The 14495-nt window shown below is 45.7% G+C and overlaps 1 protein-coding gene across 3 annotated transcripts in view; it reads left to right on the forward strand.

The window, feature by feature from the left end:
• Window positions 1–14495, forward strand: part of LOC116952389 (uncharacterized) — an 814348-nt gene that overhangs the window by 412782 nt on the left and 387071 nt on the right. The gene's annotated exons all lie outside the window — the stretch shown is intronic.

Genomic DNA, 14495 nt, shown 5'->3' on the forward strand with positions numbered 1-14495 from the left:
GGATAAGGCCAGGGCATTGCATTAAACACAACTGAAAGTGTTTTATCTTTGTTTCCGAAATTGATATTGTACCGTATTGTGACATTTCTTTTTCATTTAACTCCTATTATAATATTCTTTGGTTCATTCGGTAAAGTCACGTAGATAGAAAAAGAATCAAAAATTGTATTTAAAAAAAAATTGCTTGTGTTGCAATCGAAACATCGTGATTTTTTTCATTTTATTATTTTTCTATCTACGTGACTTTCCCGAAAGAACCAAGGAATACGAATTACTGCAGTCACGAAAGCTTTAAGTCAAGATTTAACCACCCATTATAATATTTTATAATACTTTAATTATCCAATCTACCATTTACTTGTATTATGATAAAGAGACCACAGTTATCCAACTTCATAGACAAGGCAACAGTTACGAGATAGCTGACATGGCCAGTGACGTGGACAGTGTTCCGCAGTCTTCAAGTCATCTGACCATTACTGTCTGCAGTCAGTAATGGTCATGCATGAAGGCAATGCAATGGCATCACGGTCTCGTGCCTTGGGTTTGCCACCTGCCTGGGTTTGACTCGGAAAGTCTGGGAATCGGCATCTGTGTTCAAAGTGTCAGGAGTTGATTTGTACCGATATCTGATGCCGGTATTGTGTTAAACTTCTTTGGAGTGTGTAGCTCTGCCCAGTTTTAATAGGCCCAGACTGACTGGGAAATATTGTATCAGAATGTCCTGTGTATAGACTATCCCTTTTGGGCGACAGAGTACGATTGACTATGTACGGGGCAAAATAAGTTGAACATACATACAAAATAGGCCTCTTAAGATAATAGCTTCACTGCAGTGGCGAGATGTTATCTACCTCCCCTGCTACACAGGAGGTCGTGGGTTCAATCCCTGGACCCTGTTGTATATTTGGTGGCGGTGGTGGTGTAGATTTTTCTCCGGGTCCTCCAGTTTTGCCCTCTTCATTTAGAAACATGTTTTAGATTATTGAGCTTCTAACATCCGTTCCCACACTTGATAAGCCACTATGAGCTATCATGTGTGGCTAGGTTGCCTCTGAAAAAGAGTTAATAGCTCCAGTAGCTAACATTACGGCAATAAACCTGATTAGGGAGAGTTACATCTACAGTACAACTTTTTTGAATTACTGTACCGTTTAAATATACTGCACTGTATACTACAGTATGGTACAGTATGTTTAAACCTGCATGAGATTTGTCAGCCAAATATTGCCCCCTTCTTTTCTGGGACAATGGCAACAGAAAATGTTGAATTTCGGAAGCAACCAGGGGCTGACCCTGCATTTGACCCTTAAAAAGAGGTCATGTTTTAAAAAAATACAATTTAGATGCAATTATATTGCTCCAGCGACAATAACAGCCCCCCCATAAAGAAAGTTCCGTCCTCATGTAAAGGAATGCGATAACCTTCTATTTGACCTTTGAGATGAGGTGACATTTTGCAGAGTGGCGAGTTTTTATGGACGCGATGACCCACGATACGGAGCGATGTGCTTTAAAGCTATTGTGAAAATGATCAAGGGCGTTGGGAACGTATCGGATGACCACCGTGCATCGTTGAATACTCCATACTGAAGATGAAATTAAATATTCGTTTTTAAATAAAATTAAAAATGCTATGTACGCGGCAATCATACGATCCCCTGAGATGTAACTTCGATGTTAAAAGTTTAATTCGCCTTTTAGTCACAATAAGCTATGTAGAGTGCAGTGCCCAGTACGTTATATGCGGGACGCTGTCATGCTGTCATGGTGAACGCATTGCACTTGCAATCCAGAGGTCACAGCCAGTTTGAGTCAATCTCCCGGCATGGCGTTTGAATCGTTGATGCAAAATCCTCGCGATGTCCTCCTGCCCTGTCCACCCCGCGGCAGAATAATGCGGTACACCACAGTGAGTCCATCGGCAGGTCGCGTGTGCTGGGGTAAAGCGTGGGTGGGTAATTCCATGGCTCAGCCAGCAGTGGCTTGACAAAGGGCTATAAACTATTATTATTGTTTTTTTCTCTGTGTGGCAATTAACTCCATAACCAAAAGTTTAATGCAAACAAATTCGGTATAAAATTACAACCAAGGCTGTCCTGTAGAAGCACGTATCATTCTAGACATTTCATATGCGTATAGAGTCACTAAAATAAAACATAGAAAACAAATATACAGATATACATACAGTTAAGAGGTAGCAGCATTTGTAACAATAATAATTATTACGTTTAGTTTTATATAGCGTCGTGGATCGTGCAAATGCTTCTCACGATCGCAGAGCAACTGCAGGCAAGCTGAAGACAGTCAGCCTGTGACGGGAAAATCCGGAGGACCCGGAGAACAATCCACTTGACCACGGGGAGGGAGAGAGACACGCAAACTCCAAATGTACAGCAGCAGGCGTCAGGGTCGGGATCGAACCCACGATCTCCAGTACACCAGGCGAGATAGTTAACATCTCCTAGCCATATTTGCACCCTCTCCGCGGACTGCAGTCCCAAAGATTGTGCACGTGGGTTTAAAGAGACGGGGGGAGAGTGGGCGCACTGCCGCCCCAGCGAGTGGGGACTGCAAGCAAGGGAAGATAACTTAACAAATAAAGCGGAGGGAACGGGGGGAAGGAGGAGGGGGAAGGAGAGGGGAGAGGGATCCATTCTCAACAATTATCAAATGTTCTTCTTCTTGGGGGGTGTCACCTCAAATCAAACTCAACCAAGACCCCCTCAATTAATTGAGGCAACAAAACAGAATTGATGAATGTTCAAATATTACACCTGTCATCTTATAAAAAAAAGTCCTGAATTAATTTCAAAAGATATATTCATGCATCCTTTAATGTAAATTCAAGTCAGTTTGAACATTTGTTAAAATAAATAAAGTTACCCTGTGTGATTTGTTAGAATAAAAATAATAGCCCTATGTGTCCTGACTTTTGGACCACCCTGCATATCAATATGTTTTCAGATAATTAATTAGGGTTTATACGCGTAGGAAGAAACCCTCCCACGTGCGAGGGGGCAACACTTAATTCCATACAAAAGGGACATGATATTCATCCGCGTTTTGCTCTACCGCATTTGTGCCGTACAGTGCTGGATTACAGACGTGCATAGCTACCACCGCCCGGCTGTCAATAGGTAAATTAGCAATTATATCCCTGGGCATCTGGTCACAATATCCAGGATCCCCTGGTAATTTTGCGCAGTTGGGATGGGTACGATTTTGGGCAGCAATTGTTCACACTTGAAATTGCGGAATGACAGCCAAAATCGCTCGACGGATTGGGCCCCATTGCGCACATCACACCACTATTTATCGTGTAACAAAGTGCCTTTCTGGGGCAGTATAGGCAAGCGGCTGTTATTTGTGGGGGGGGGGGGGTGGGTTTGGAGCATTTCCCACTGTATGTCAGGGTTTATTTTATATACTTGTACATAGATATAAGTTGTCTCACCGGCAAGCACGTAAGGAAGTTCAACGGGCGCAGCGAAAGGAGCACGCTGCAGCTTAACCCACCCACCCATCCCGCACCTCCGATTATCACGGTTGGCTACGTACCATTGGAAAGAAGTTCAACATACATACAATAGGCCTCTTAAAAGTATATCCTTGCTGCAGTGCCGAGATGTTATCTCTCTCGCCTGGTACACAGAAACCGTGGGTTCGATCCCGAAGCCTGTTGTATATTTGGAGTTGCGTGTTCTCTTTCCCTCTGGTGGTGTGACGTGGATTTTCTCCGGGTCCTCCAGTTTTGCCCTCCACATTTAGAAACATGCTTTTAGATTATGTAGCTTCTAATATACATTCCCACGTGTGATAAGCCACCTTTGTGAGCTACATCCCATCGAGCACCTGCTGCCCCATCTGTGGCAGAGTCTCTGGATCTTGCATTGGGCTCTTCAGTCGTCTAGGAACACACAGAACCACAGTGGAAGGAAGTCGCCCTTGCTCAACGAGGAACTGCCAAAGAGGGGACGATATCCACATGACAAGATACTCTACTCCCATGTGCAACACAAACATACTCACACAGAGGCAATGGCCAGACACCACTGTACAACAAAATATCCCGATTTTTTTTTTCTAAACTTCATGCAGACTTCTTTGGAGAAACACAAAAGATGCTCCATCGGTATTTGTTGTGATCAAATTATTCTTGATTTATTTATGTATTATGTGCAATAAAAGTGTCATTATAATTCCCTGCTGTACCAGTCTACATCGGGACTTATTTTAAGCACATCCATCACACCATTCAAACTGTTTTCAACTCCCAAACATGCAAATTAATCCCAATGATGCATTAAAACCATTACCAGCATCACTCCTCCTGTAAACGTTGTCGTCGTTGAAAATTCATAAGAAGCCATTTAAGTTGCAAGTACAATTCAGATGTTCCACATCGAAAGCGACTTCATAGAAAGCCCTTGACGGTTCAGCACTTCCCATCCACCTCTAGTCTGTGAAAGCCACACGAGCCAACAAGATCTCAACAATCAAACGATGTCTGAAGTCTGTGGCTCCAATGTTTGATTCGTCAGACTTTAGAACGGACTTCCAGGCCACACGATATGTCTCAGTCTCGGGTCGGTGAGTCCCCATGGAGCTCAGACGATCACAGCCTCGTCGGTATCCGTGGCAGTTACAGATCATTTCAGTTACATAGAATTAGACGAAGATTCAAAGAGTTACACAGAGATCCAGAGATTTACATAGAAATCCATAGACGCGCGTAGGATTACATAGGGATGTTTGGAATTAGACGGAGACTCATAGACTCGGACTTTATAATTTCATCTTATATGGCCCCATTGAGCAGTTCCAAGCCATTGCAGTTAAATAGTTTTTCGTTCAAATGTGAAGCGAAGACACAAGCGTATATTTATATCTATCGTGGCATCATTTTGAGGGGCCTGATGTAAGATCATCCCATGGTTGTGTGTGGTTGGAAGAGTGCTCCACAGTGCTGGAGGAAAGTTATTACAGATCTGTCATCTGCTCATTCCGAGGGGGGTTGACAATAATTGCTGCTTCATCCATGACCAGAAACCACAGGACAATGCAAAGTCCATGTGCGTTTCCAGGAATTGTTAATTCTCCCACAGAGAGATAACATTGCTGTTCATAGTGTACGTATACCTGCAGCACAAGATGCAATTTAACTGCTATACATTAAGTAGACAATTGGCGACTTAAACATCAAGTTAATTGCATCTCCGAGAGAGTACAAATCGGAAGCATTAATATCTCTTAACAAATAACTGTTTGTCTTGCGATGCTTTTTATGTTAATATGACCGCCTCAGCCTGTTTATCTAGCACTTGGAAGCAGTGGTTGGTGGATCACACAAATGTTGTGAAACTCCATTCCCGTCGGTATCGAGATAGAGGCGTATCCTGGCTCGCCAGGAGAAGGCGGTCCAGACAAATTGTTGGCATCCACCTGTTCCATCCCGTATGGGATAGAGTGTTTCCCCCTCGCACGTGTATTTTTTTCTCCAGGTGCTCCGGTTTCCTTCCAGCATGTAAGCACTCGTTAATTTGCTGATATCACCTTAATATGTAGAGAACCGCAGAGCCTGGGCAATTGTTGGTGTATGTTTACCACGTGGCTGCTGCCCTTCCGCTCGTCTGTGGTTTCTCCCCGTGCCTCTGAGTCGTTCTGTCTGTTCGAGAGTGAGCGAACGCTGTTCGCATTACGAGTTTAAAGTATTATTATTAACTCGCCTTTTGCCCGTCCAAGGACGGGTGTATTGCAGTAAATCTGAAACTTGAAAGCGAACAGCAGACCGCGACGTGATATATTCATAGCATCTATTCGTGTGCAATTTGTAAGGGAGCGGTGACACAGACCTATTTCATTTACAGATTATAATCCCTTGTTCATCACGACGTCCATTTTACTTTGGTGTCTCAACAACAGCGTGACGGAGATCACGTGACGTGAGGGTTCTGCCTTTGTAGTGAGGGTTGTCAGTTGACGCCGAGGAGGGGGGAGGAGGCCCCTCGCCCCCCCATGTGGAGTGACGTCAGCCGCTAATTATTATGAATGGGGGTATGGGGTGTCCATTTGGAGGACGTTACCTTATAATGATTATTAATGAGGTGGCCTGTTCGATTTGGAGTGACCTGTTCATGATTATTAATGAGGGGGGCTGGTCGACGAGTAGTGACGTCACGAGCGTTAAGGACGTTCCTGGGTGATTATAGTGGACATAGCACTTGAGTCACACTGCATTTACGATGACACACTGCACATGCTCTGTTTGCAAGAATTAAAGCATATGATTAATAATAACATTCATGCCTTGTAACAATGTGGGATACATGCCATGGCATCTGGTGTGTGGTTGCCATGATCTACAAAATAAAACCAAAAAACCTTGTTTTTGATTCTTGGGCGTTTGTGAAAATTGGCAAAAGATATCTCCAGTTCGCGCAGAAAAATATATAACTGCAATGTTTACAGCTGGCACGGCCGAGGAAATGCAAACCACCAGGAATGTTTAATGTCTCAAATGTGCAGCTGCTCTGTTCCGCCGATAAGGATTCCAAAAGGTTGTGTCCAATGAAAACTCATCCCACTCAGAGCTAGAGATGAAATAAAATGCTTCTTCTGAAAACGTTCCATTTGAATGTTTGCAAATAAAATCCTTTAATATGATATTTTGTATTCGCATGCCGTTGAAATAGCACAAGACAACTACTAAGTATAAGGGTAGAGTATGTGTTGTTTTCTTTTCGTGGATTGTTTATTTATTATATTTATCTATATATTAATTGTTAATGTGCGATAACAAGCGTAAATTAAACAAACGTGAATTGGTGGTAGTCTACCCGCACATGCCCGTTGTATATCAGTTGCCAGTATTGTGGGTGATTGACGTGTTTATCGCAATGTGTAAACAAAATAAACCACTCAAGTCGCTGACAAACAGGACAAATGTTCACACTGCTGCCCGAGAAGAGTGACTTGCGATTTGAACGTGTCGGTGTGTGTGTGTGTTACCACAACGATAGTTGTGTGTGTGTTACCACAGCTATAGGTGTGTGTGTTACCACAACTATAGTTGTGTGTGTGTTACCACAGCTATAGGTGTGTGTGTTACCACAACTATAGTTGTGTGTGTGTGTGTGTTACCACAACTATAGTTGTGTGTGTGTTACCACAGCTATAGGTGTGTCTGTTACCACAACGATAGTTGTGTGTGTGTTACCACAACTATAGTTGTGTGTGTGTGTGTTACCACAGCTATAGGTGTGTGTGTTACCACAACTATAGTTGTGTGTGTGTGTTACCACAACTATAGTTGTGTGCGTGTTACCACAGCTATAGGTGTGTGTGTGTTACCACAACGATAGTTGTGTGTGTGTTACCACAGCTATAGGTGTGTGTGTTACCACAACTATAGTTGTGTGTGTGTTACCACAGCTATAGGTGTGTGTGTTACCACAACTATAGTTGTGTGTGTGTGTGTGTTACCACAACTATAGTTGTGTGTGTGTTACCACAGCTATAGGTGTGTCTGTTACCACAACGATAGTTGTGTGTGTGTTACCACAACTATAGTTGTGTGTGTGTGTGTTACCACAGCTATAGGTGTGTGTGTTACCACAACTATAGTTGTGTGTGTGTGTTACCACAACTATAGTTGTGTGCGTGTTACCACAGCTATAGGTGTGTGTGTGTGTGTTACCACAACTATAGTTGTGTGTGTGTTACCACAACTATAGTTGTGTGTGTGTTACCACGGCTATAGTTGTGTGTGTGTTACCACAACTATAGTTGTGTGTGTGTTACCACAGCTATAGGTGTGTGTGTTACCACAGCTATAGTTGTGTGTGTGTTACCACAGCTATAGGTGTGTGTGTGTTACCACAACTATAGTTGTGTGTGTGTTACCACAACTATAGTTGTGTGTGTGTGTTACCACAGCTATAGGTGTGTGTGTTACCACAACTATAGTTGTGTGTGTGTGTTACCACAACTATAGTTGTGTGTGTGTTACCACAGCTATAGGTGTGTGTGTGTGTGTTACCACAACTATAGTTGTGTGTGTGTTACCACAGCTATAGGTGTGTGTGTTACCACAACTATAGTTGTGTGTGTGTTACCACAGCTATAGGTGTGTGTGTTACCACAGCTATAGTTGTGTGTGTGTTACCACAGCTATAGGTGTGTGTGTGTTACCACAACTATAGTTGTGTGTGTGTTACCACAGCTATAGGTGTGTGTGTTACCACAACTATAGTTTAGTGTGTGTTACCACAGCTATAGGTGTGTGTGTTACCACAACTATAGTTGTGTGTGTGTTACCACGGCTATAGTTGTGTGTGTGTTACCACAACTATAGTTGTGTGTGTTACCACAACTGTAGTTGTGTGTGTGTTACCACAGCTATAGTTGTGTGTGTGTTTCCACGGCTATAGTTCGTAGTGCAGCGGGTTCGTAGTGCAGCGTGCTAACCTGGTTCGATTCCCGCTCACCGCTAACACCAGTGACGATTATCTCAACCGGTCATGGGCCTCCCCTAGGTTGACTCAGCCTCAAATCGTACCTGATGTGGTGTGTAAACATCGCCACTAGGGAGGCAAAATGCGGTTGGGCATGGTGCTGGCCACCGACCCTCTCGTGTGCCGTGCCAGCCTTCATAGGTGCTCGCGAAAAGCACTTGCCCCAACAGTCTATAGCTATACGGGGCATCTTTGTCAATAGCTGCCCCTGCAGTTAGACACAAGTCGCACGCCTGTGTGTGCACCTCGAGAGCTCGCGGGCGCGCATGGGGCACAGCTGCCCTTGGCACTCGTGCCACCCATCATTGCCACCCATCACTTCGTGATAGCTCCGTCGGCTTGTATTTATTTGCCTTGCTCCGTGATGCTTTGTGGCGTATCCCGATCATGTCTGGCTGTGCGGTGGCTGCGTCGTGCGAGGAACTAACATCCGTGTCTAAACACTTGGACGGCACCGCCGTTCTATTCTTGTGTACGATGGAAATATGTCAAGGAGCTAAATGCCAATGCCAAGTTCTGCTCGCCAGAAAAGGGTTTCAGGAGACAGAGAGAGTTTTTTTTTTCCTGTTCCTCTTCCGTTGTCGGAGCGCAGATGACAGTGGTTTCCTCTACGGCAACACGGTTTGAGTTGCTTGGCCGCAGTCGTACTCCTGTGGCTTTCATTTTCCATTCACGGCGGAGATGCGAGCATCGGCCTCTTGGTGTTCTGTTGCATTTGAGATGGGCCCACCTCCGGAGTCTTCGACGAGGAATGTGAAAGCCAGGAGGCGCGATGACGTTTGGGTCTCGGGTGAGCTGTTCATCTTGAACGTCCGCGTCGTTCGTGAAATGAACAGATGTACATCTCTCCAACGCGATGCGGGACATATATATCGGTGATGTTAGTATGCAGCCCCTGCGTGTACCGCTGCCAGCAGCGTGCATAGAAGCAGGAGACGTATGGATTGACCTTCTGGGTCTCATCAGCAGATTCCCTCGAACCCCGTTGCTTGCCAGCCCCGTGTGATCCCAGTGTGTCCAGCACAGACTTGCAATGGATTTGCACTTTTGTCACTCGTGCCAGTGGAAGTAACCACACGTGTATAAATGCCTGCATTGGTCGCAACACGCCATTCTATAGCTGTACCAGCGCAAGCACGTGCTCACTGACGGCGCCTGCCGTCAGTTTGTACGGCAAAAATGTTGCGCGCACGCCATGCATTCTCTTCGGTGACGCTACTCACAGATTGCTCGGTCAGTCTGCTTGCTAAACAACCCTCCAGCCGTAACATCCACAGCGCAACGGAGAGGAGAATCAAGAACGGTCGAGCTCATGCAATCTATTTTGGTAAATGTTAAGTTTAAACTATTAAACGACAAAACGCGTGATGTTGATTCTAAATGTGGAGGGAAAAACTGGAGGATCCGGAGAAAAATCCACCCCTCAATGATGACTTACCCTATTGACTTCCCCACAAAGTGGTAGGTATTTTATCAACCCCGCAGCGATGATGATGGACTGAGTCAACCCATGTTGACCAGGATGTGAACCCGTGACAATCCGACTGCGGGGCCGCTCGCTCCACCGCTGAGCCTTGAGGCCGTGTGAGACATCCGTTACCAATTGCAATTTCATTAATTTCCTGCACATGTGGATGTAACCTTTTAAAATTGCATTGTGGGCTTAATTTCGACAATGTGTGCTTTCTTATGAAATCATGTCATTTTGTTATTTATTAAATCTCAAAACCTATATTCAATAAACAAAAAACCCCATATCTGGAATCAATGAAGAAGAAGGAAGAAGAAGAGGAAGAAGAAGGTGGTGGTACGAATCTACGACCCACGGTGTCCACCATGCGGGCAAAGTGGTCACGTGACCCTGCGGGTAAAGGGTTGGCGGCTCAGGCAAACGCCGCCGTCTCCCTGCCGGTACACGTGGGGTGGCCTAGGACTGGGGTGCCCTTCATCCAACAACCATTCTCTGATTGGTTTCCATTCCCTCAGCGGACGTCATCGCGGTCGTCCCAGAGCATACCACGGGACGTATAACGACTCGATGCCCGCTTCACAAATACGACGGAGGAGGAGGAGGCATCATCTCAGCGATGATGCACCGCTCTGCTGCTCCCGAATTAGCCTGGCAGTGCCGAGGTAGTGGTGAGAAGCTGACGCAGGGGCCGTGAGATCACCTGCCGCTCGGCGGTTCAACTCGGCCCTTCAACTCGGCCCATCATCCCTGCTCAGTCGATCGTACAAAACGAGTCCCACTTTGCAGAAAGCCGACGGCTGTTGTGCGTTGCACGTGATTCACCCCCGCTATAGCAATGTGGAGTTTCCACCACTGACTCAGGGACCAACGATGCTCGAGTGGAGAAACGTGTTGACTTGGAAAAAACAAATGCACGGATATATTGCTGTCATGCAAATGGTAAGGGCACTGGACTTGCAGCGCAGAGGTCGCCGGGTCGGTCTGTCGGCTAAAATAACGGTGCAACTTTCCTAAATCTCCTCCCTGCCTCCTGTCCACCCAGCGGTGTAAATGGGTGGACCACAGTCGGTCGACCGGCAGGCCGCGTCTGGTGGGGTAAAGTGCAGGTGTTCCTACCTCTTCACAGATGGAAGATTAGGCCAAATACTTTCTAGAGGGATTCTGGAGCGCCATCCTGTTGTGTGAGTAAGAAATTTCAGGGATGCGCCTTTACCACTTACAACCTCTGTTCCGCTCATATGCTGCAGGTTTCTATCTCGCTATTCCAGTTTGCTCCTGGTGGCAAAACTACTGAAAGTGAATTTGTCAAACATACTAAAAGTGGAAACCCACCTGAAGCGAAGAAAAAAAGGTCTACAATATTTAAACACGCGAACTCCTTAACAGAACCGAGAGAAACTAATTGGGGCTCATTAAGATCCAGCGACGTGAAGAGAAAAATGAGAGACAACCCTGCGTTGAAGAGCGGACACTTGTTCTACTCCAACTCCTCCTGCAGAGAGAGGGAGAGAGATGGCAGTAGTTATAGACGAGTGGAATCCGTGGCTTCTCCGGCGGTCTGCGATGGTGGCCCCCCACGCTCCAAGCTCCACCAGGCGTCCCTCGTTCCGAGCGGAGCTGACGCCAGGCCTAGAGAGTGTGTAGACAACGTCCGCTTGTCGTTATTTTCTAAACGGAGGGGCCTTGAAAATAGGGTTACTTATGAGCCCAATTACCGACATTATAAATGAAACCAACTGAGTTAATAGGAGCTCGTGACATTTCTAGAGTGCAGGTGTAAAATAGAGGGGTTCTGAGCAGGAGGCCAAGAAGTATATTGCATTAGCAGGACAGGCTTTTGCCCTGCTAATAATCCACTTTGGCAGACGAGAGAGACCACTTCAGTGCCAGCATATGGAGAAGGAGTGATGGCTGTGTTACTGTGCAGGTTGCATGGCTGGAAATGTAACATTAAACAGAAAAAAAACAAGCTCTATCCAGAGAGGCGGTATGGTGTAACGTGCCGTCATTCAACTCTCAGCATCAACTCTGTCTCTCGACCTTATCTGTGCAAGTGCCATGAAGAAGGGCCATCGCCCAAAACGACGCCAATTATATATTTTTATTTCCATTGGAAGGCCACAGTCTTGCTGACAAATGTGTTGGAGTTTTGGGTTCTTGTTAATCGTGGTTGTGCACCACTGCCAACGCAGCAGCATCATAATCGTGATTTTTTTTTACATTTGAAACGTAATCGTGGCCAGGAGGTTGTGACGAGTGGGGCGTGCAGAGGAGGATGGGAAAGGGGCACTCGGGTGGAGCTATGGGTTCTGGCAGCAGGAAGGAAGCGTGTCCGTGAAGACGTGGACTTTGAGAACATAACTATGAACCAGCCTATACATCCCCTTCCCACGTTTGCCTCTCCACATGAATCATAAACGCATGTTTACACATCCCGTCGGCCGCACAGCCTGTTGGGAGTGCGTACATACCTGTGTTCTATTCTGCTGCAACAGGAGCAGGTCAACTGTCAGATGTTTGTAGCCAAGGCCTTGTTTTGTTTGATTATGAGCGCCAGTTTGACTGGGTTATTACTTAACTCTGTCTCTCCGTACTACAGTTGAAACAAGCCATCCGCGCATGGCCCTGCGGCACCACCAGCAGGGTCCAAGCACCCGCAGCTTTGGGAACCGCTTATCTGGGGACGATCCCTGAAGGTCACGGGCTCGTCACGCCGCGCTCAGACTTGCGTCCGTGGCGACGAGCGGAGTCAGCGGCCCCTCGACCGCACCTGCGTGGTGCGGTCGAGGGGCCGCGGGGCAGCTGGGCGAGTTGAGCACCGCGGCTGACCGCGCGAGGGCATGTGTGGTTGTCATTGATCTGCGGGGGCAAATGGTTGTCATTGATCTCAGTTGTCACGATCGACACGAGTGAAACGAAGTCTGCTCAATCGAGCATGGGACCGGGTTTATTATTTATCTTGGCTAATGCCGAGTCCATGCCCCCATAGTGAGCGTTCGTTTCTTCGGAGGACGAGAGCTCTTCGCTTCCCAACAATCGGTGCGGCCGACTGAAGCGATGTAAGTTTTATCCTCGCCAGGGAGATTACGACGACGATGATGATGATGATGGGGGCCGAGCAGACCCTAGCTAAGATATGGATTCACGTCATTATAGTTATTGCAAAACGAGACTGTCCTTGGGTCTTGTGTTTCCACCTGGTTAAACACTCAACTTGATCTCTGAACTTGAGTTAAGAAGCCTGCCATTCTACCTACTGAGCTGTTCTAACCAGCTTCGAGTGATATAAAAATGAACACGCAGCTGTAGCTGTTTGCACCCCCAGCGCTCGGGCTAAAATGTTTCACTCATTTCAACGTAAATAGAACCTTGGTTTAGCACATTGTGGGCCTGGCAGTGCCTGGACAACAGGGTTAAGCAAGTTCAGAAACATTCAACACATTCATCAATAACGTTGTGGGCTTACAAATAAAAAAAAGGTTTAATAGGGTGACGTTTCAGGTAATGGCCCTTCACAGCACACAGAGAGACCAGAGAGAGAGAGAGAGAGAGTGGTCTCTCTGTATGTTGTGAAGAAAGGGCCATTAGCCGAAACATCACCAATTATATATTTTTGTATGTTTAAGGCCACAGTGTTATTGACGATTTCTTTGTGTTTGTGTTAATTGTGCCTGTGCACCAGTGCCATCTCAGCAGCAGCAGCAACATCACCAGGTAATTCGTTTCAAGTGCGTTGAGGCGAAGCTGTCAGCATTCATTGACATGAGACCGCTAATGCACACAGCCCGAAAAGGTCAGTCTGAAAAAATAGAATTGTGGGTAGAATCATTTTGAGTTTTGAGCAAATTCCGCATTCAAATGTAAAAAAACACAGACGCACACTCGGTGTGTTCACTCGGTGCTAATGTCGATGGCTCGGCGACCGGGCTTGCAGTGACGTTTTGTTGTTGTCGCACTGACAGCCGCCCAACCCGAGAGGCTCGGATCCGTCTGGAGATATTGTATCATTGGACGAAAACGTCGTGGGCAACGCGTTTTGAATGTTGTTGGTAGCCCTATTATTATTACTACTACTACTTCTAGTATTATTATTACTACTATCATTGTTACTATTAGTATTGTTACTACTAGTATCATTACTACTATCACTATTAGTAGTATTACTACTAGCATTATTAGTATTATTACTTATAGTATTATTAGTTCTCGATTTAAAGCTTTCGTGACTCCAAGGATTCATCTTACTACTAGTATCATTAATACTATTACTATTATGACTTCCGGGTGCGTGCGATGTTTGTCAGGATCAACACTCGGTATGCAACTTGATATTCCATAATTAGCTACCACGTTGTGGTGCATTCTATAATTAGTTAGGGTTTCCATCTGTTTGTTTTAATATCTTACGGTGCCTTCTATGATGCGTGCACTTTGTCTCGGTTTGCTGTTTTTATTTGCCAAGGGTTTTTTTCGGCACTGTTTGTGCACTACACGCGTGTTGTTTGTTT

The sequence above is a fragment of the Petromyzon marinus genome, chromosome 46, assembly GCF_048934315.1.
Source record: "Petromyzon marinus isolate PM22_M1 ecotype Great Lakes invasive population chromosome 46, UKy_Petmar_22M1.pri1.0, whole genome shotgun sequence".
Lineage (NCBI taxonomy): Eukaryota > Metazoa > Chordata > Hyperoartia > Petromyzontiformes > Petromyzontidae > Petromyzon > Petromyzon marinus.